A 20,656-nucleotide genomic window follows, 5' to 3' on the forward strand; every position below is an offset into this window, starting at 1 on the left:
GGATGAGTAAAATCTTTTTTTTTTCTTGAAACCCTTGCAAACAACTTGTGGTGATGAAGGCGATGTAGTTTTGGAGACTTTCTGACCCCAAGACGCAACTAACTTTTTAACTAAGATTTTTTTGTACGTTCAAGACAAAAAAGGGAAAAAAACAGATCAGTGTCACAACATGACACAATTGCACCAACCCAGCAACACTCACTTTGGCCAGGCTTTGTGCCAAAGATCGCCCACCAACGTCAGTGTGCAGTACTGGCCGCGTCCCGCAAGGGAAGGCTCGGGGTAGCCGGAGCCCAGAAGTTCCCAGGCGTGTCTATGACCTATTGATAGCTTTTTATATAACTAACATTATTGAGACCTTTAGGGCCATTGAATGGTGTGATACTCATACCTACCGTTTACAAAGTATGCTGTGTATATAGGCACCGCAGTTTACACATAGGTTGCGGATGTTTTCTAGAAGCAAAAAATAAAATGAATCGCGCTTAAAATGGCATCTTTCGCACAGAATAGCATACGTAGCTCCTTATAATCCTTGTGGTTTAGGGATGTATTTTGGGCCCACCAAAGCAATTTAACCCTTTTGTTGCAGTACATCACTCAAAACCGGCAGTGAAACCTATAAATTGCTAATCCCCTTCAATAAATTGCTAATTTCCTGCAGTAAAATGCATTAGCAGGAAGGGATACATTAACATATGAGCCTCCGTCAGTCTGAAGCTGGAGTTTACCAGGAAAGAGGCCCATGCTTTTCGCCCACAAGATGGCATCAAGGGAAGCGACACCGTAGCTGCTAAAGATGGCTAAATGCTAAATACCCCGCCTCATTCTAAATCTCTACACGTTACACAGACCAAGATGGCCCAAGCGTCAACTCCCTTACTTCCTTCCCGGCCTCACAGGTCTCGCGCATGCTCAGATCAAATCCGCATCATTCATTTAGAAGGCGCGCCCCCCGAGTCAGGTCTCGAAGGCGCGCCCCCAGAGTCAGGTCTAGAAGGCGCGCCCCCAGAGTCAGGTCTAGAAGGCGCGCCCCCGACTCAAGTCTTGCACAACAGGGCTCGCTCCCGGCAGCTGCAATCCACTGTCTCCATGGCAGCGATAGTTCCTGCTATTTCTCTCAAGAGGAGGGGTTTATGGAGGAGGGGGAGTGGCGGGAGGTAATACCTACACGAGCTACAGATTTACTGGCGGTCGGGTGAGTTTAAAATGCACTTTTGTTTTGCTGGGTTTACTGAGGGGCAATAAGCATTTCATTTTACAAAGCGCTTTCTGTACTTGCATTCACCTGGGGCATGGTACAGCCCTGAGTGGTGCATGCTGGTACTATGTGTGAGGGTTAAACCACTATTTGCCCCATGGGAAGAAAAGAGGTAGTGAAGCCCTGTTAGTGGGCAGGCTGGCTACTCATCACTCCATCACATGCATGCACCACTTCACTTACTTGCCCTTCTTGCCTTTACATAAGAAATCATTTGCAATTGTGAAATTATTTTTACACCCTTTTTCAGATTATACTTAAATAGAGAAGGAATGATGATGTGGCTTCAGCCTTGTCAATAGACCTCAGTGGTTAAGTAAAGTCTCAATGTTCTGAAAATAAGCTGCATATCCTCTATCAGTATTTATTGTGTTTATCAGATTTTATGGAAATATGTACATTGATAAAATACTTAATTTAAGGTCAAAACTGGTAAGGATACGTGAAATTGGAAAAACAGGGGTTAGGTATTAAAAAGTGATCCTAGAACAAAGTTTAAAAAGTGGCCTTATTACCATAGCAACCAATGGGATAGCCAAATCACCATAGCAGTTGTTTCAACACTACTTTTCAAGTTTAGCATCACAGTAGGTTTTTATGTTACCCCAGAAGTTATGTGTATCTTTGATTAGTGAATGGTGTATTAGTTTTATTTAATCTTATGTGATATTGTGCTCTGGCTGAAAAGGACACTCTAGCCATCATATGCACATTTTGGTCCATTTAACTTTTTGTGGTGTCCTCCTTGCCAATGCATGGATTTTGCAGAAGCTCCCCATGTGCACCCCCCCAGCTATTTGCTTCAAGGGAATACATCTCCCTGCTCATGATATACTTACTTACCTTCTGTCAGCTCCAGCGCAGCACCAGCACCCATGCATGCTGTAAAAGCATTCCCATTAATTTCAATGGGAGAGATTTCCTGCCACTGATTGGCTGCTTCAAGCAGCCAATCAATGGCAAGAATCATAGGTCCTCAGCGGAGAATGGACTGCTGAAGCTTCTATGTTAGGTGCTTCTCTGATGAACGTTTATTAAGGTACGCCCATAAATTGGAATTCTGCCTTCACAAAAATGTAAATCTTCCTTGGATATACTGGATGTTTATTGGGGAGTTATACCTGTTAAATGTACATTTAAGTTGCATAGTTTGACATCATCTAGCGTTATGCTTTCAGTTTGGTCCAAGATGTTGGAAAGCATGCTCATGTGTGGTTCCTAAATATGAACGTACATAACACCACAGTCAAATACTGTTGCGCTGTATTGATTATTTGATTTTTATCTTGACCAGTGATGGTTAAAAGATTACCCACAAGTAATTTAATGGCAAAAACACACATTTTTGCATAGGAGAAATGTGCAAAATTATGAGGATCACAAAATTTGTCATCCAACATGTCCATCCAATAGGAGACAAGGGGGTAAAGTGAATGATGGGGTAACCCAGTTACTGACAGTGATTTGGGCTATTTATAAACGATCACCACAAGTAAACTTACACCAAAGCAAGAGGAGTGCGGCTGGTCAGGAAGTATACATGAGGCGGGAAAACAACATGGGAGCCTCATCTCAGACTGAGAATGCACCGTGTTAAACTAGCCTGCCCTATAGGAAGATACCTACTTGGGAAGGCCATTGCCATTTTTTGCTCACTATTACCTCTCTATTAGCATATCCAACTGGTCCCGCCCATCAGGGCAGTCCCAACCAGAAATGCATGGCAAGCCTCCACTGCAGAAGAAATACAGTAACCACAGACATACGTTTCAGCCTCTCATAGGCCTCGTCAGTGTGGAAGTATGCATGAGGCAGCCAAAGGAGGGTTCTTGACCTCATTGATTGCTCATTCTGAGGTTATGCCATCAGTAGTCCCATTTTTTTTGATTTGTGAATTCTCTGTGTGCCTACAGTTTTGATCTAATATATATATTTTAAATACTTTGGAAACTATTCAAACAATATGCCAAATTCATGTTATTTAAAAAGTAATAAATAATATAGGAAACAATTGCAAATAGACTGAGCTCTTGGTACATGTAGCTCAAGCACTACTGCACAAGGTAGGCCAATAATAGCACAAAGACAATTACTCTCTCTAGTGTGTCCTACTAAGCCTGGAACTTTGCTGATGGTTTTCTTTTCTTCTGAAAAATGGGATCAATGTATTTATCTGGAATTCTGGATTCTGAGAGTTTTTAATATAAACCCATTTTACATCTGTGAGTAGCATCTCTGCTTGGGATGTTAGAAAAACGTATTGATCTCTGTCGTAATATGAGTTGTATTTCACATTAAATAGTGCATTTCACATTAAATAGTGTGGATGGATACATTTGGAACCATACAAAAATACATGGTGGTGGGGGTGAGGTTGGTATCCTAGGTATCCAAGAAATTAAAGAAAAATGAACAGGAAAAGGAATTGTGAAAGATACACAAACCATTCTTGAACGAAAGACTTGGCAGACTAAATGACCATTTCCGGTTAAGCAGAAAACCATTGAGCTCACTTGCCACAACATTGTGGAAGTTTTAAAATAAGGATGTTTAAGTAGAAAAATATAGCTGTTGTGTATGCTTTTCTCTAGAAATCAGATTTGGCTTTCTGAGTGCTTTATTAATTTACATTCTATGATGTACTTGGTGGTGTTAGTGGGCCACCAGGGGGCAGAGTTGCAGCATGTTGTAACCTGCCCAGAGGATCAATTAGTTTCTTTGTGTTGAACCCCAAGGACATCTTGATGGGTGATACAATATGTTTGTTTTTTCTTCATTCACTGAACCTGTAATTTGGTACATTTCGAGCTATATAGTTTTTTGTTGTATATATGCCTTCAGTTTCCAAAAATAGTGGAAATCGTTTTTTAACTACTGAATGTATTGTTAACGTTACTGGTAAAATATATAGCAGAATATGTACAGCATTCCTGAGGAAATATCCATCCTTTCCATGACATTTCCTGCTGTCTGGTTTCAATATTTAAGACATTTTACATTAAGGATGCATATTACAAATCATTGCCTTAATCAGCCTCAAATAGCCAATAAAGGGCTATTACATTACCTCACACCTACATTAATATTGGGGACCTCTCCCAGAGTGATGTTGTTGTGACGGGAACGACCTGTACCCCGACTGGGTACTCCCGCCAATCGTTGCTGCTTCCTCCCAGAACCGCAGGGGTTCACCACTTCCAGCACTAGACTATATTAGCGAAGAAGGAATCAGGAACTGGCTTGGATTCCTCGATGGAATAGCATACCTGGGAACTTATGCCCCTGAAGCATTAGACAAGACTAATGTCCAGGGAAGTAACACATGCTTTATTGGGAAAACACACGGGCTAATATACAGTTCCAAAGGGAAAAAGGTCATAAATCACATCCCCATATCCCCACCCTGCCCAGACAGTCTGTCGCCACACTTAGGCCACTGAGCCCCGCAGTGTCCGTACAGCTTTGAACCGTCGTTTTTGGGGTGATCCCGAAGGAGTGTCTCCGATCCCGGGGTACCGATGGATCGCTCGGGGTCCTGAGGATATCCTGTCCAAAAAGCTTCACGATCGGTCCAGTAACCGCGCCGGCTAACCCTGCTCTTCTGGAAAGTCCTTGGCCGTCAAAGTTGTATGTTGTTATTTTTGAAAAGTAATGAAAGGACTAATTTTATGTTATGTGGTTTACTATAAATCGCGTGGTTTGCCAAATAAACCAGCAGGGCCTGTATAATATATATATATATATATATATATATATATATATAATATTCAGGTCCTGCTGTTTTATTTGGCTGTATGTATTTTCTGGAAAAAATTTATTGTTTTGTCATTTCGATTTGTTGACTGCTATGGTGTCCTGATTATTGTTGGAGTTTCCTCTAAATTCTTTGTCAGGGTATGTATTTAGAAGACTATAGACTATTATGGAAAATGAAAACAAAAATAAATATTAATCAAGTAGACAAAGTCATGTCCCCTCGTTGAATAGACACAGACGAATCAATGGTTGTTGTAGGCTGTAGGTCCCCATTATGGTCAAGCATACTTTAATTAAACCATTCTGGTACAAAGCAAGCAATTACATTTTGTTTACCATTATTGACTTGGGGCCATAATCACTTTTCCTGATGTTATATACCATGTTTGATGGCAGAGAAAATCAAAGTTCCTTGACTATATTGCTGGGAGCATAGAGTGTAAATTCAAATGTCACTTTTCTATACCCTACATTTTACATTTCTGAATTACTGTATACTAAGTAAACCCAAATAATGTTTAAAAATAAAAAAACAACATGTATGTATTAGAAACATTCTGTATGTATAATACTAGTATACCATAGGAGCAGCTGCCTTAAGTTTCTGTTCTCAAGATCTGCGTGTGTCAAACATTTTACCCATTCTAGTAGAGTTAAAAAGTTGGAACAATGTTAGCTCATTGGTAAGTTATTAGATGAGAACAACTAATCTAAGTGGACAAAGCAAGGCATTCATTAACACAATCATAATAGTAGCCAATGGAATGATGAATTCAGGGCTGGAACTAGGGGAGCAGGACATAGTTGACTTGTTCTTGACCCAAGAGACATGAAGTTGGGGTTGGTGACTAATGATTGTACAGGACATTTGAGACTTATTGGAGATCCCTGTCTTGTCCAGAAGAACAGTTGCTGAGCATAAAATCAGATTGATTAGAATTAACTGTGGGAGCCAATGATACCAGTCCAAAATCAGTTAGGTTAGGGGCAGTCAGGAGACGGGTAGCAGTGAATAATGGAATTCGCAGCCCTAGCTTAATGAAGCAGTAGCTAAGTCCAAAGACCACGCCAAGTTTGTAATTGGTATATCGGTCCTCTTAGTCATACAGGCTCATAAAGCTGTGCTTGTTACCTGCTGACCCCAGCTGCTGAGCATTTCCAATGATGACAATTGGAAATGAAAAATTCACATTAACCTAAAGTTGTAAAGGTGAAAGTTCCCCTTTAAATGTGGGGGTAATGTAAGGATTGAGCATGCAGCAGTTGACTGTGCTGTATTACCGTCATTTTTTTGTTGTTACTTCTTTACAATCCAATTTGTCATTCCAATGGATTATGTTCCCTCATTGTAAATTATAGTATGGGGATAGCGTGCTGTTTGTAAATTAAAAGTGGATTGTAAAGGCATTAAATTATTTTTTAGATCATGTAGAAATTGTTAAACTTTAATTATAATTCTTTATAGCTGAATGTATTCTGTTTTCATGACAAACTGTGATAATAAATCCTATAATTGTTTAGTAAAACATGATGGAAGTTAATTATTTTCATGCGGTTTTAATATAGAAGGTTGGAATATGGCATTGAGGAACAGAAGTCCCTAAAATGCTCTGAACCAAGGGACTCTTTTTTGGAATAATCTCAATATTAGAATCCAGTATGGGAAATGTGCAGTTTAAGTTGGAACTTTTTATTTTCTATGATGGACTAGGTCTCCAGAACCTACTAAACCTGCTGTATTTGAGCTTTTCTTAAGTTATGAGAATATTGAGTTCAGAGGGACAATAATGCTGTTTTCCCTTGATCATGAGATACGGCTCCTGCTCCAGGTAGGGGAAGAACAAACCTATACAAATCTGCCCCTTCAGTGTTTTGGGCATGCCCTACCAGGTAGGAGATCATTTTCTTTACCACGTTTGATTTTTTTTTTCAGTCCTTGTGGAGTGCTGGAGGAGGAAGTAGGGAGCAGTCTTCAGGCTTTTTGCTCTAGAACACATAGTGAACCCTCCTGCAGCAGAGTTGTAGGATTGAGCTAAAGTGTCTGAGTGGGTTGGACATACCTTGCCACAGTGACTGTGATCTCTCAGCTTCTTCAACCAGCCAACCCTTTTCTCCATGTCTGGTCACCAGGATTCCTGTAGAGGATGGGACACAGAACATTCATAGTGTCCTCCACAAATTCAGCCATTTTAATTGATAATTTAGGTCTTAAGAGGGAAAGCAAGCAAATAAGGTTCTGCAAGACTGGGATTAGGTTCTACTTAAACATTATATTGTGGATAGTCACAGCCTGTGTAGTAACAACTTGATAATCATGGCTACCTAGATATAGAAGGAGGTGGTAAGGAAGGTAATAGGGCATTTAACTTGCTTGTTTGAAGATTTGCTTGCAGACTTGCAGAAGATCTTGTTGAATGTTTTTTACTTTTATTGTCAAGTATAGCCACTGGATGTTTTAAACAATGACTAATCATTTGGCTTCCATTTACGTTCCAACTCGATACTTTTTTGATCTCTTTGTTGGGCACAGCTACATGTTGCACAGAGAGCAAGTTGTCCCCGACATTTCGTTGTCCACTATTTTAGAGTGTTATTTGGCTGGGTTTGTTACCATGCTTAGGAGTTCTCATCCCTACATTCAAAGCTTAAATAGAATGAAAAAAACGCCAGCGAGTATGTATCACAAAAATCTGAATATTTCAATACAAATAGAGGCATGAAGAGTATAATATAAAAAATATATATTACAAAAATCAATACTCTAGTCCTCTCAAAAAAAGCAGCCACCTCCAAAGCAATATCCCAACCTGCCGATCAAAAAACAAACATCCAAGGTGGAGATATGCAAAAAAAAAGCACTTGAGACGCGAAACGTGTCAAGCGGTCTCTCTTTGTCTGGGGCTGGTATGATATTCATTGTATATATTTGTTTTTGTTACTTTTCTTGCATAATTTTGGACACACTATATTTTTTATACATATGGGATCAAGCATCCAAATAAAATATTTTTTTTATACTTCTATCTGCATGGCTTGCCGGTGTTCCATTGTATGATGCACAAAATAAAGTAGAGAAAAAAATAAATGAAATTAAAGTCAATAATGCTTTCTCTTTTTGAGGTAGACACGCGCCTATGACCATATGCCAGAACTCCTGGTCCATCTGCACTGGGCAGTACAAAATAGCTTTTTCTGTATCTGACACCTTATTATAACTAAGAACGTTTTCATTTTTTGAATTTTTTAAATTCCAGAATGTCTTATGGAAAATATTAATAAAAAATAAAGCCACGGAAGCTTGGTTCATTGAGGTTAGTCACAATAATGGGGTCACAGGTATTTCTATGAAATGAGTCTTGGTAGAACAAGGCCAAATTGCATATTCAGACTCAGCTGCTGCTAATAGAGGTCCTAAGATAGTTTTCCATTACAGCATATGAATAGAGAATAAATAAATCAAACCTTGTGTTTGACCAGTTGTCATGTGCACGAACCAGATTGTGGTTTCCAGGGAGTCCAACAATTAAGCCATTACTGAGAGGAGGATGCGAATTTCTGGCGGATTTCTTCGTTTTGTGTAGTTTTTGTGATAGAGTAAGCTGCAAACTGTAAAGATCTATATTCATCTGTTCAAAAATAAATTTACAATTTTTGGTGAATCTGAGTAAGCATTTTTATTTTGTACTCGAAGTCTTTCTGCTTGTACAGGAGTTAATCAAATAATGTTGTTGTTCCATGTACTATATCAGATCAAATCAATGGAGTTATGTATAAATAGGAATTCTGTTTCAGAATATTAAAACTGAAACTATCTACCCATTGATTGCGACACCTTGGTTTTTGCCATTTTGTACCAGAATTACTCCTTATACAACTTTGGACCCACCATAAGTATTAAAATATCCAGAAGCAAATTCTTAACTTGAAACTCCAGCTATTATATACACTTTAATGCATATGATAGCTAAATGGTTCCCTTTAAATTATCATGGCATCACACTTGCATTTGGAGTGGAGGGTTCTGCAGAATCAGTCATATGCATGTGCTGCATTTTATTTGCTGTGGAGGTGCCGTGATATTCGCCATACTAGCCAACTGAAGCACTGGCTCAGTGAGTGTTTCATGGTATCTAATCAGACTTCCCCTGTGCATGTTCAGAAAGTTATCCCATTGATTTTAGCGGGAGTGTTTACCTGCCACTGTACTGCTTCTAGCAGTGATGCGAAATGTAAGACCACGAAGGAGGCAGTGTGCTGTTTCTCTGGTGCTGCAGCTTCTACCAAAGTTACAGTTGATATAAAAATTCTACACACCCCTGTTAAAATGGCAGGTTCTTGTGATGTTACAGAATGAGACAAAGATAAATCATGTCAGAATTTTTTTAATGTGACCAAAAACATGAACAATTAAATTGCCAAACAAACTGAAATCTTTGAGGGGGACCCCCCCCCAAAAAAATCCACAATAACCTGGTTGCATAAGTGTGCACACCCTCTAAGTGACTCTAATTAATCACAAATAAAGTTCAGCTGTTCTAGTAGGATTTACCTGACATTTGCTTAGTTGCAGCTCAGAGCAAAGGCCATGGTCCGCAGAGAGCTTTCAAAGCATCAGAGGGGTCTCATTGTTGAAAGATGTCAGTCAGGAGAAGGGTACAAAATAATTTCCAAAGCATAAGATATGCCATGGAACACAGTGAAGAAAATATGGCACAACAGAGATATTACCAAGAACTGGACGAGAAGAAAACTGGTCAGGGAGGCTTACAAGAGGCCTACTGCAACATTAAAGGAACTGCAGGAATTTCTGGCAATTACTGGCTGTGTGCTACATGTGACAGCATTCTCCCGAATTCTTCATATGAATGGGCTATGGCAGGGGTGTCCAAGTTTTTTCTGCAGTGGGTCACTTCATCAGAAATGTATGAGTGCGTGGGCCGCACTCATTTTTCACTGAGAGAAAATATGGCCCTTTAGCTTTATAATGCATATTAATACAGGGTTAATTTGGCGATAATGAAAAAAAGCAGTGGACAAACAGTTTTTTGATCAACATTTATATGTCATTCTATCAATACTAAATTACAGTAAAACAAAGTCAGTCCACAAACTATTTAAAATAGCCAAATAAAAACTGCACAAGGCTGGAGCACACTGGAGGCAGGACCGGATTAAGAGCATCATGGGCCTGGTGCTGAGGATTTTGGTGGCCATTTTATGGAAATAAATAAAATAGAATCTTTACTTCTCGGCATCGATGTGTACTGGATAAAGATGACATCAGTGCTCTGCAGATAATACAAGATAATCTTATGTGATGGGATTGGGAGCAATCAGTACACTAAAAAAGGCCTCATACACGGGACGCCTGAAGCCACGATTTAGTGCCACTAATCCTTTTTAATAAAATATGCAGATTGAAATAGAGTAAATAACACAAAACCTTTACTTTTCCTCTCACTAATTTCTGGACCAAGAAAGTTTTGTCCTCTGAAGTGACTACAAATTCAGGAGGGCGTTTTATCTCTGGATAAGTAAAAATTAAATAGTTTTATTTATTACTACAGTAAGTAAAGTGCCAGGAAACAGATGACCAAACGCACACACCAGGGCAGGCTCTGCCACACTGACACCCAAACACACACACACCAGGACAGGCTCTGCCACACCGGCACCCAAACAGGCCCACACACACCAGGACAGGCTCTGCCACACCAGCACACAGACACACACACACCAGAACAGGCTCTGCCACACCGGCACCCAGACACACACACACACACACACTAAGACAGGCTCTGCCACACTGACACCCAGACACACACCAGGACAGGCTTTGCCGTACAGACGCCTAAACACACACACCAGGACAGGCTCTGCCACCCCGACACCCAAACACACCCACACATACCAGGACAGGCTCTGCCAAACCGACACCCAGACACACACACACTAGGATAGGCTCTGCCACACCGACACCCAAACAGGCCCACACACACCAGGACAGGCTCTGCCACCCCGACACCCAAACACACCCACACATACCAGGACAGGCTCTGCCAAACCGACACCCAGACACACACACACCAGGATAGGCTCTGCCACACCAACACCCAAACAGGCCCACACACACCAGGACAGGCTCTGCCACACCAACACCCAGACACACACACACCAGGACAGGCTCTGCCACACCGGCACCCAGACACACACACACACACTAAGACAGGCTCTGCCACACCGACACCCAGACACACACCAGGATAGGCTTTGCCACACATACGCCTAAACACACACACCAGGACAGGCTCTGCCACCCCGACACCCAAACACACCCACACATACCAGGAAAGGCTCTGTCACACCGACACCCAGACACACACACACCAGGACACGCTCTGCCACACCGGCACCCCCCCACACACACACACCAGGACAGGCTCTGCCACACCGACACCCAGACACACACACCAGGACAGTCTCTACCACACCGACACCCAAACACACACACACACCAGGACAGGCTCTGCCACACAGACGCCCAAACACACACACACCAGTTCAGGCTCTGCCACGCCGACACCCATTGCTGCTTTGAATGTGGGCCAGTCTGGCCTTGCTCACTCACGCACGTTGGATGCCCCTGCTTTATGCCCCCCTAGATATGCCACTCTGCCCCTGATATGCTTTATGCCCCTAGATATGCCACTCTGACCCCCCCGACTTACCAATGCACCCCCAGACTCCCTGGTGCCTAGTGGGGGCAGCCGATGTACATCTGCGCAATGCGCATAGACAACCTGTACTGCTGCTCGTCACATCTGCCGGGGCTTCTATGCAGAAGTGCTGGCAGCATCCAGAAAGGAGGATATAGGTCCCCTGCAGGGGCATCCTCATCTCTGGCAGCCGGGGGAAGTCTGTTCCGATGCGCTCAGACAACCTCCACTGCTGCCGGGGCTTCAACGGTGGAGTACCGGAAGGTCATGTAACACTGGTGCTCCTTCGTAGAATTCCCGGCAGCAGCAGGGTTGTCTGCATCGCACAGACATCCATGGCTGCCGGAGAGGAGGATTCAGGTCCCCTGCAGCGCTGCGGCCGATCTGGATCCTCACCCTGCTGTTTGCCCGCAGCAGGGCTAGATAAAAAAAAGATAAACCCCGTTTGTACAGTTGCTTATAGGCCACGGCCCAGTACCGTTCCACAGCCCAGTGGTTGGAGACCCCTGTTCCTCTAGCCCTCTAGCGAACTGTTCCAACTTTGTTGGACGAGCCTCTATCTTGTGAGTGGCAAAATCACTCGCGGTGGCGTTTTGTGACCGGTATCTGGAGCGGTCACAGCATGTCCTGTGGTGAGTGTTCTGTGTCGCTGAATGCCTCGTGATCGAGGTATTTCAGTAACACCTTTGAAGTTGATCGCCAGTGTATGGTGGATGTTGATGCCCCGGGGAGGGGCCAGACATGGCCCCTGATGCTGATGTCGTTGTTGCCGAATGCCTCGACATCGAGGCATTACAGCAACACCATTTAAGCAAAGATAGTGATTGTAGATCACTTTCTAAGCATGTTTAATGAAATGACGTGTCAGGCAGGTCATTGGTCGTTAAGTGAGTGTTTTTGCGTGACGTGCCTGACCCATCAATGTATGTCAAGGGATTAAGGGTGTGCACACTTATGCAACCAGGTTATTGTGAGGTCCCCCCCTCAAAGATTTCAGTTTGTTTTGCAACTCAATTGTTCACGTTATTGGTCACATTAAAAGTGGAAAAAGTTCTGACATGATTTATCTTTGTCTTATTCTTTAACATCACAAGAACCTGGCATTTTAACAGGGGTGTGTAGACATCTTATTTGTTTTTCTAGGTTTGTACTCTCAAAGTACTATGCATTCTTAGTTTAGCAGGCTGCCTTTTTAAGGTTTTTTAATCAGGTCTTAATTGTACAACTCTAGTTTTACATTTAGCACGATCTGTGTCCATTTGTGAGTGTTTATTGAATGCTCCAATAATTGGTCCACGATCGCCGCTTTGCTTATTCATGCAGTATTTATACAGTGACCAGTTGAATCCTGTACTTCACAAGTATTTATCGGATGCCTGATCACTTGTCTATTAAGGATGAGTGGATATTTTTCCGCCTAAAGCTTAATATTAAAAAAAAGTATCAATAATAGCTGAAAATATTGATTTTTAAAAGCACCCAGTTTAAAATGATAGTGCTGCTATGACTGAGAAAGTTTTTGGATATTAATTTAATTTGGGGATGTTCCAATAGGAGACCTGCATTTTAAGTATACATTGTCACAGCAGGCATAATTAAGCATAATTGCTTTCTTGGCAGCCCTACTCCAGCTTCAAGGTGTAGGGTGTAGAGACATACTTAAACAGTAAAGCCACCAAGTATCATTCCATCTTAGAACTGTCTAGGGCTGCAACTAACGATTATTTTAATAATCGATTAATCGGCCGATTATTTTTTCGATTAATCGATTAATCGGATAAAAAAAACAATATGCAAATTTTTCGTTTATTTAAAAGAATTTTGCATTGTGCCCCCACCCCTTTGCACTGTGCCCCCACCCTCACTCTGCCCTGCATCCCCACCCCCACTCTGCCCTGCACCCAGTCTCACAGCCTGCCCTGCACCCAGTCTCACAGCCTGCCCTGCACCCAGTCTCACAGCCTGCCCTGCATCCCCACTCTGCTCTGCACCCAGTCTCACACCCTGCCCTGCCCCCCCACCCCCACTCTACTCTGCACCCAGTCTCACACCCTGCCCTGCATCCCAACCCCCACTCTGCTCTGCACCCAGTCTGCCACCCTGCCCTCCCACCCCCACTCTGACCTGCATCCAGTCTCCTGGCCCCACTCTGCCCTGCACTCACATCCTGCCCTGCATCCCCTGCCCCCCCACCCCCTGTGCCGCGGACCCCCCACCCCCTGTGCCGCGGACCCCCCACTGTGCAGCGCACCCCCCCCACTGTGCAGCGCACCCCCCCCACTGTGCAGCGCACCCCCCCACTCACTGTGCAGCGCACCCCCCCACTCACTGTGCAGCGCACCCCCCCACTCACTCTGCCGCGCACCCACACACACACTCTGCCGCGCGCACACACGCACACACACACGCACACACACACACACACACACACACACACACTCTGCCGCGCACCCAGTCTCGCACATAAACATTCGCACAGACAATAGACATAAAGAGTACTTACCTCCGCTACGAACTTGTTCCACTTCCAACTTGATAGTAGACGCGCGTCACATCCGTCGTCACGTAGCTTGAAGAAGGCGGAGACTGCAGAGCGTGGAGCAGAAGCGGGGAACGCTGGCGGAGGTAAGTAAAAGGAGCCTAGTGCTCCAACGACGAATCGATCACTCGATTAATCGATAACGGAAATCGTTATCGATGATTTCCGTTATCGATTATTATCGATTTTATCGATTCGTTGTTTCAGCTCTAGAACTGTCATACCCATTTTCTGTGAGTTGCATATGAAGATGCAGCTTTATCAATCATACGCCCTTGAGACAATAGCTAATGCTTAAAAGTAGACATAAGCAGAAATATTACATTCTTGAATAATACTTAGTTACAGCTTGGTTACAGCAAACACAAAATTTAGAGCCCCATATATTACATTTTGTAGGTGTTGGAAAATAAAAAAAAAAATGCCACCAAAGACAGACTTATCTGCCATGTTAAGGTACTCAATAAGCAAATACAAAATGGCAGGACTTCTAAAGTAAGCGAATATCTGTAGTTTGTAAAACCAAAGTGTTAGAAGAGATTTACTACAGCTAAGAGGATAATAGGTTGTCAGGATGAGTGATGGGGATCCGACAATTTGTTGTGCGGTTTCTGCCCCGTAAAAAATGTATACAAAGGATGAGCAAGCATCTACAAACTAATACATATAAGCCACTCTCATTGAGATGGAAGCATTGGAAGCATGTAACAATGTATCTCTTGGAGTTTCTTCACAAAACCAGTCCAAAATAATTTTGGACTAAAACAGTAGTCCCCATGAGATTGCTGGTAGACTGAAAAGAACCTGCTTCTGATATCAAATTCTACTCGACTGGAGATGTTAAAACTTGAATATATATATAAGAACCTCATGTGTCTCCAAAAGAATGTACCGTTCTGTACCTGCTTCTTGCTAATAACATTTCACAGAATTAACTAAAGGTTGTTTTTTTATCATATTTTCCACCAACTTAAGTAAACCTGTAGCCAGGATTCTGAATAACAACTCTTGGCACGATTATGCATAGTATTTGAGCCCAGTTGGAAAAACATGTTCAAAGATAGGGTTTGGGGATCCCACTGTGTTAAAGCGCTAGCCAAGACTGGCAACAGCAGATACAGCTACAGAACAGAGTGGGAGAAGCAACAGGTGCCAGTACCTCCATTTTGGTTGCCCCTTGATATATCAGGCTGCTAAAAAGTATTTTATTGGATTTATTTGGCGCTAATAACGCATAAAAGTAACAGGTTTTATCCCTCGAGTGTGTCTGCTACAGTGAAATAGTTTGATGTCCTTTATTATATTTTCCCCAAACTAACATACCATATAAAGTGATGTTTGTTATGTGACAATCTAATGTATTTCATGGAATGTTTCCTAATTACATTCAAAGTGAGAGAACTAGAGTTTCATTTAATAATGAAGTAGATCTTCACTTACAATTTATTATGTGTACAAGGGACTAGGGCTGCAACTAACGATTAATTTAATAATCGATTAGTTGGCCGATTATTTTTTCGATTGATCGATTAATCGGATAAAAAAATGCAATTTTTTCAAATTTAAAATAATGTAATAAAAAACGTACAATTTACACTTTCATCTCTTTATTGCAATGGCCTCTCTCTATTCACCTTCTTATTTTACTGACATAATAATAAAAGCTACAAGAACCCAAACACGGTGTTTCTCAAACTAGGTTTTAATACAAAGTTATTAGTAAATATTAATTCATATGTTAACTATTTTTCATATTTAATAAAAACTATGAGAAAAAAAGCCTTGTTTAAATTTTTTTTATTTACCAAACTGCCCCCGGTTATGCACATCAGACCCCCAGCTTGCCACTCTGCCCCCATATATGCCTTATACCTCTTATATGCCAGATTCCACTGTGCCCCCTGATATGCCACTGTGCCCCTGATATGCCTTATACTCCTTATATGCCAGTGATATGCAACTGAGCCCCCTGATATACCTTTTACCCCCAGATGTTTTATGACCCCCTGATATGCCTAATATCGAAATGCCTTATACTCCCTATATGCCCTGAAATTCATAAAACCCCCCATACACCACTATAACTCACCCATACACAACTTTGGCTCCTCCCCCTCCCATACACCACTCTGGCTCCTCCCCCTCCCATACACCACTCTGGCTCCTCCCCTCCCATACACCACTCTGGCTCCTCCCCTCCCATACACCACTCTGGCTCCTCCCCCTCCCATACACCACTATGGCCCCTCCCCTCCCATACTCCACTCTGCCTCCTCCTACTCCCATACACCACTCTGGCTCCTCCCCCTCCCATACTCCACTCTGCCTCCTCCCCCTCCCATACTCCACTCTGCCTCCTCTCCCTCCCATACTCCACTCTGCCTCCTCCCCCCTCCCATACACCACTCTGCCTCCTCCCCCTCCCATACACCACTCTGCCTCCTCCCCCTCCCATACATCACGTTGGCTCCTCCCCCTCCCATACATCACTTTGCCTCCTCCCCCTCCCATATACCACTTTGCCTCCCCCCCCTCCCATATACCACTCTGGCTCCTCCCCTCTCCCATACAACTCTGGCCCCTCCCCCTCCCCCTCCCATACTCCACTCTGGCTCCTCCCCCTCCTATACTCCACTCTGCCTCCTCCCCCTCCCATACTCCACTCTGCCTCCTCCCCCCTCCCATACTCCACTCTGCCTCCTGTCAGCAACGGATCTTCACTAGACACCAGGGAGCCGGGTAGAGAGGCAGAGTGGCGTATGGGAGGGGGAGGAGCCACAGTGGTGTATGGGAGGGTGGCTCCCATACACCCCTCTGACTCCTCCCCCTCCCATACACCGCTCTGCCTCTCTACCCGGCTCTGTTACGGACAGTAACGGAGGCTGTCTGTGCGATGCAGACCCCCACCAGCTGACAAAGAGGATGATTCTCTGTCAGCCTGTAAGTGTCTGCATCGCACAGCCTCCGTTACTGCACTTCACTTACACTGTGGCTTCTATGAAGCTGCAGTGAAAGTCCTTGTCAGTAACGGAGCCGGGAGAGAGGCAGAGTGAAGTATGGGAGGGGGAGGAGTCAGAGGGGTGTATGGGAGCGGGGAGAGAGACGGAAGTGAGAGACCGGCTGACAGTGAGGAGAATCCAGGTCCCCTGCAGCGTTGCGGGGGATCTGGATCCGGTGTTATAATCCGATCTCTGTTTATTATAAGGAGAGGAGTTTTTCAGAGCATTTGCTCTGAAAAAAACCTATTTTTATAATCGATAAAAATCGATTCGATTAATCGATGATGAAATTCGTTGCCAACGATTTTCATAATCGATTATTATCGATTTTATCGATTAGTTGTTTCAGCCCTACAAGGGACGTTCAAAAAGTTTCCACACTTTTTTGTATTTATTTCAAAAAAAAAAACGACATTACTTTTCTACATAGTCACCATCCTTTGCGATCCAATTTTCGTACCAACTTTTTAATGCCATCAGCAAAAAATGTTTTTGGTTGAACATGTAGCCTCTGTTGCACTGCTGCTTTCTCATGATTATCACATGAAAATCTTCTTCCCCTTTAAAGCTTCTTTGAGCGGCACATACTTTACTGAACTTAAGGCTGTCATGATTCAGGGCATAGGCAGATCCAACACTCACATTCAGCTTTCCAGCAACCTCTTTAACTGTTATTCTTCTGTTTTCGCAAATCAGTTCCAGGGTTCTTTCTTCATTCCTCGTGGTCATGGCTGTAGCTGGACGTCCGGAGCGCTCTGCGTCCGTCACACCAGTACAGCCATTTTCAAACTTTTCAATCCACTGATAGACGACTCTATGAGAGAGAACCTTATCCCCATGCTGAGCACACATGCGAAGATGAATTTGTGGTCTCTGCACACCTTCTGCCCACAAAAAGTGTATGACAGAAAACTGTTACTCTTTGGTGCAATTTTTATACGTTTCACAGCCATCTTCAACCCAGGGTGAACTAAACTGCAGGAGCAGCCGGCTTGCCAGACAGAACTAGTCACACGACACACTAAGACATTACCAATTACTACTGCTCCCACCTTCACCACTTACAACGAAAATATAAAAGTGCGGAAACTTTTTGAACGTCCCTCGTATTATTATTTTTATTATTTGTAGTATATCATACATGTTTTATATGGTTTGTGTTTTCTGTAAATGCTTAGTCGAGTAGTAATTTCAAGAGACCAAGAAACTAGGTATTGAAGGTAGAACTAGCAGGTTTATTTATGAAACATTAAACTTGCCGAAGGAGCGACCACAGACAATTCTTCATGAAGGGATGAAGTTGTCCTTTCCTAGTCCTTGGTAACAGTGGTGTGACAAAGTGTTTCCATTCTTCTACAAACGTATAGTTTAGTGAGTAAACTCAATGGAAGTTTCAGAAAAACATTTCCTGCACAATGAAACTGTTACACGTTGTAATGTTTGCTACAATCCTTCCTGCATGTTTTCATTTTACAGATTGAACTTGATGGACTTTGGTCTTTTTTCAACCTTATGAACTATGTTACTATGTTACTATGTTACATTACAAATTTGATTCAACACCTCTCGTCCTTGTACAATTTTGAGGCTTGTCTTCCATGTAATAATCTTATACCTTTTTTTTAATTCATCTGAAACCATGCAGAAATGTGCAATAGCAAAAGCATTTCGCCAGACTGGCTTTTCATACCGTCCGACCAGTTAGATAAAGCAGAAATAGGTCACTTGAATAATGAGAAATCCTATGTGCCAACATGCTTTAAATATAGCCATTGAGTGTTTTCTCTATGACATAGCCCTATAACGAGATCATAAAATTCCACAATAATAGCGGCTTTAATCTGGCTCTGGTATGTGCTTGATGGGGAAATATATTTTGAAATAATTACTAGTTGTAGCTGACCAGTTTAATTAGGGAAGCGCCTATTAAGGGAAATATCTTGCTAGTGACAATAAGCTTAAATGGACTTTACAAAATAGTGTTATTGTTTTTTTTAATGAATATTGTACCCCGATTTTACATAGTGGGGGCCTGGATAAAAAAATGTATAGTAAGCTGAGAGTTAAGAATTAAAAATAGCACTTAAGACACATTGATTCTAAACCATGTACCATGAATCAAGAGTATTAAAAGAGTGTTAAATAGTGTAAATTTTTAATAAGTGTCGTCCTGCTGATTCGACTGTTGCATTGGTTGCTATAGTGATAGAACCACTAAAGTCTTAAATCTTTATTATTAACTCTAGATGTGTTGGCCACATTCTGTCACCAAGTGGACCTAATAAGAGGTTGGGAGCTATAATGAAGAGGGAGGCAAGAGCATTAAACAAGCCATGGTATTGCGGCACAGTGAAAGATGGAAGTCAAACCTACAGCTATATGCACAGCATCATAGAACAAAACTAAACATTACGTATGCTTTCACCTCTCTTCACAAACAGTGTGGAAAAAAAACTGTTAGAATAGCTTTTCTGTGTTATTAGAGTGCCAGAAGGCAGGCTACCAAGAGCTCTACCTCCTCTGGGATAGTTGCTTTCCAGGGTTTGCTGGTCATATGGCTGGTACAAGCCGTCCACACGGCAAGGACTAGCTGCACACAGGCTCAGACGATATTGAGTAATGGAGGGAAAGTGTGTGTGGCAGTAGGAGTTCACCCAGAGACTCCGGATCAAACCCAGAGAGCTGGGGTACTTTCACGTAGTGGTGGGCTAAGCAATACATGTCCATATAGTGTGATGGAATCCACAATATTTATGCCTTAGAGAGTTTTTATTTTAAATGGTATTCGCTGGGTATGCAATGAATTCTTTATTTGTTTTGCAAGCCCAGAGAGTTCCAAAGTAGAGATACAGCTTAACTGTACCCTGAAAACCAAGTACAACTGTCCCTTTTAATATATTCTGTTAATTGAATATAGTGTTTTGAAGATGCAGTCCCTTCGAAGCATGAACTCTACTACAAACTTTTGGTTGCTGTGATTGCAAACAAATCAAGGCAATATATTTGCATTGCTTTTATTTTGATAGAAGAAAACATCACTTAGAGTGTTCAGTTGTCTTCCCAGTATGTTTCCGTCTTCCAAGTATGTTTCCGTCTCCTGTTTTCACTCCACCTTGATAGCAATAAAATACACTTTTTTAAATTGTCAGAAATTGGGCCCATTCACTACTAAGGAAGTTTGTAAGGCTGGATACATTAATGGCAGGTTGTAAACCTCCATAAAACGCAAGTCGTTATGAGCATTTCCTGGCATTAACAAAGGAGACAAAGCCTCATGGCCTGTATAGCTCATTATGCAGTGCCATTTATTTGTGTTTTAATAGTATCAAGATAAACACATCCGGTTTTACAAAGCCTGTATTCCGCAGTCGAGACTCCCTTCGTT

At 42.5% G+C, this 20,656-nt stretch overlaps 1 long non-coding RNA gene across 1 annotated transcript in view; it reads left to right on the forward strand.

The window, feature by feature from the left end:
- The first annotated feature begins 1,137 nt into the window (after nucleotides 1-1,137).
- The window catches only part of LOC128468394 (uncharacterized), a 34,553-nt gene continuing 15,034 nt past the window's right edge, over nucleotides 1,138-20,656 (forward strand). Inside the window, exon 1 of the long non-coding RNA XR_008345827.1 lies at nucleotides 1,138-1,198. This is a non-coding gene — a long non-coding RNA (uncharacterized LOC128468394). The remainder of the gene's footprint in view (nucleotides 1,199-20,656) is intronic.

This window comes from Spea bombifrons, chromosome 11 (genome assembly GCF_027358695.1).
Source record: "Spea bombifrons isolate aSpeBom1 chromosome 11, aSpeBom1.2.pri, whole genome shotgun sequence".
NCBI lineage: Eukaryota > Metazoa > Chordata > Amphibia > Anura > Pelobatidae > Spea > Spea bombifrons.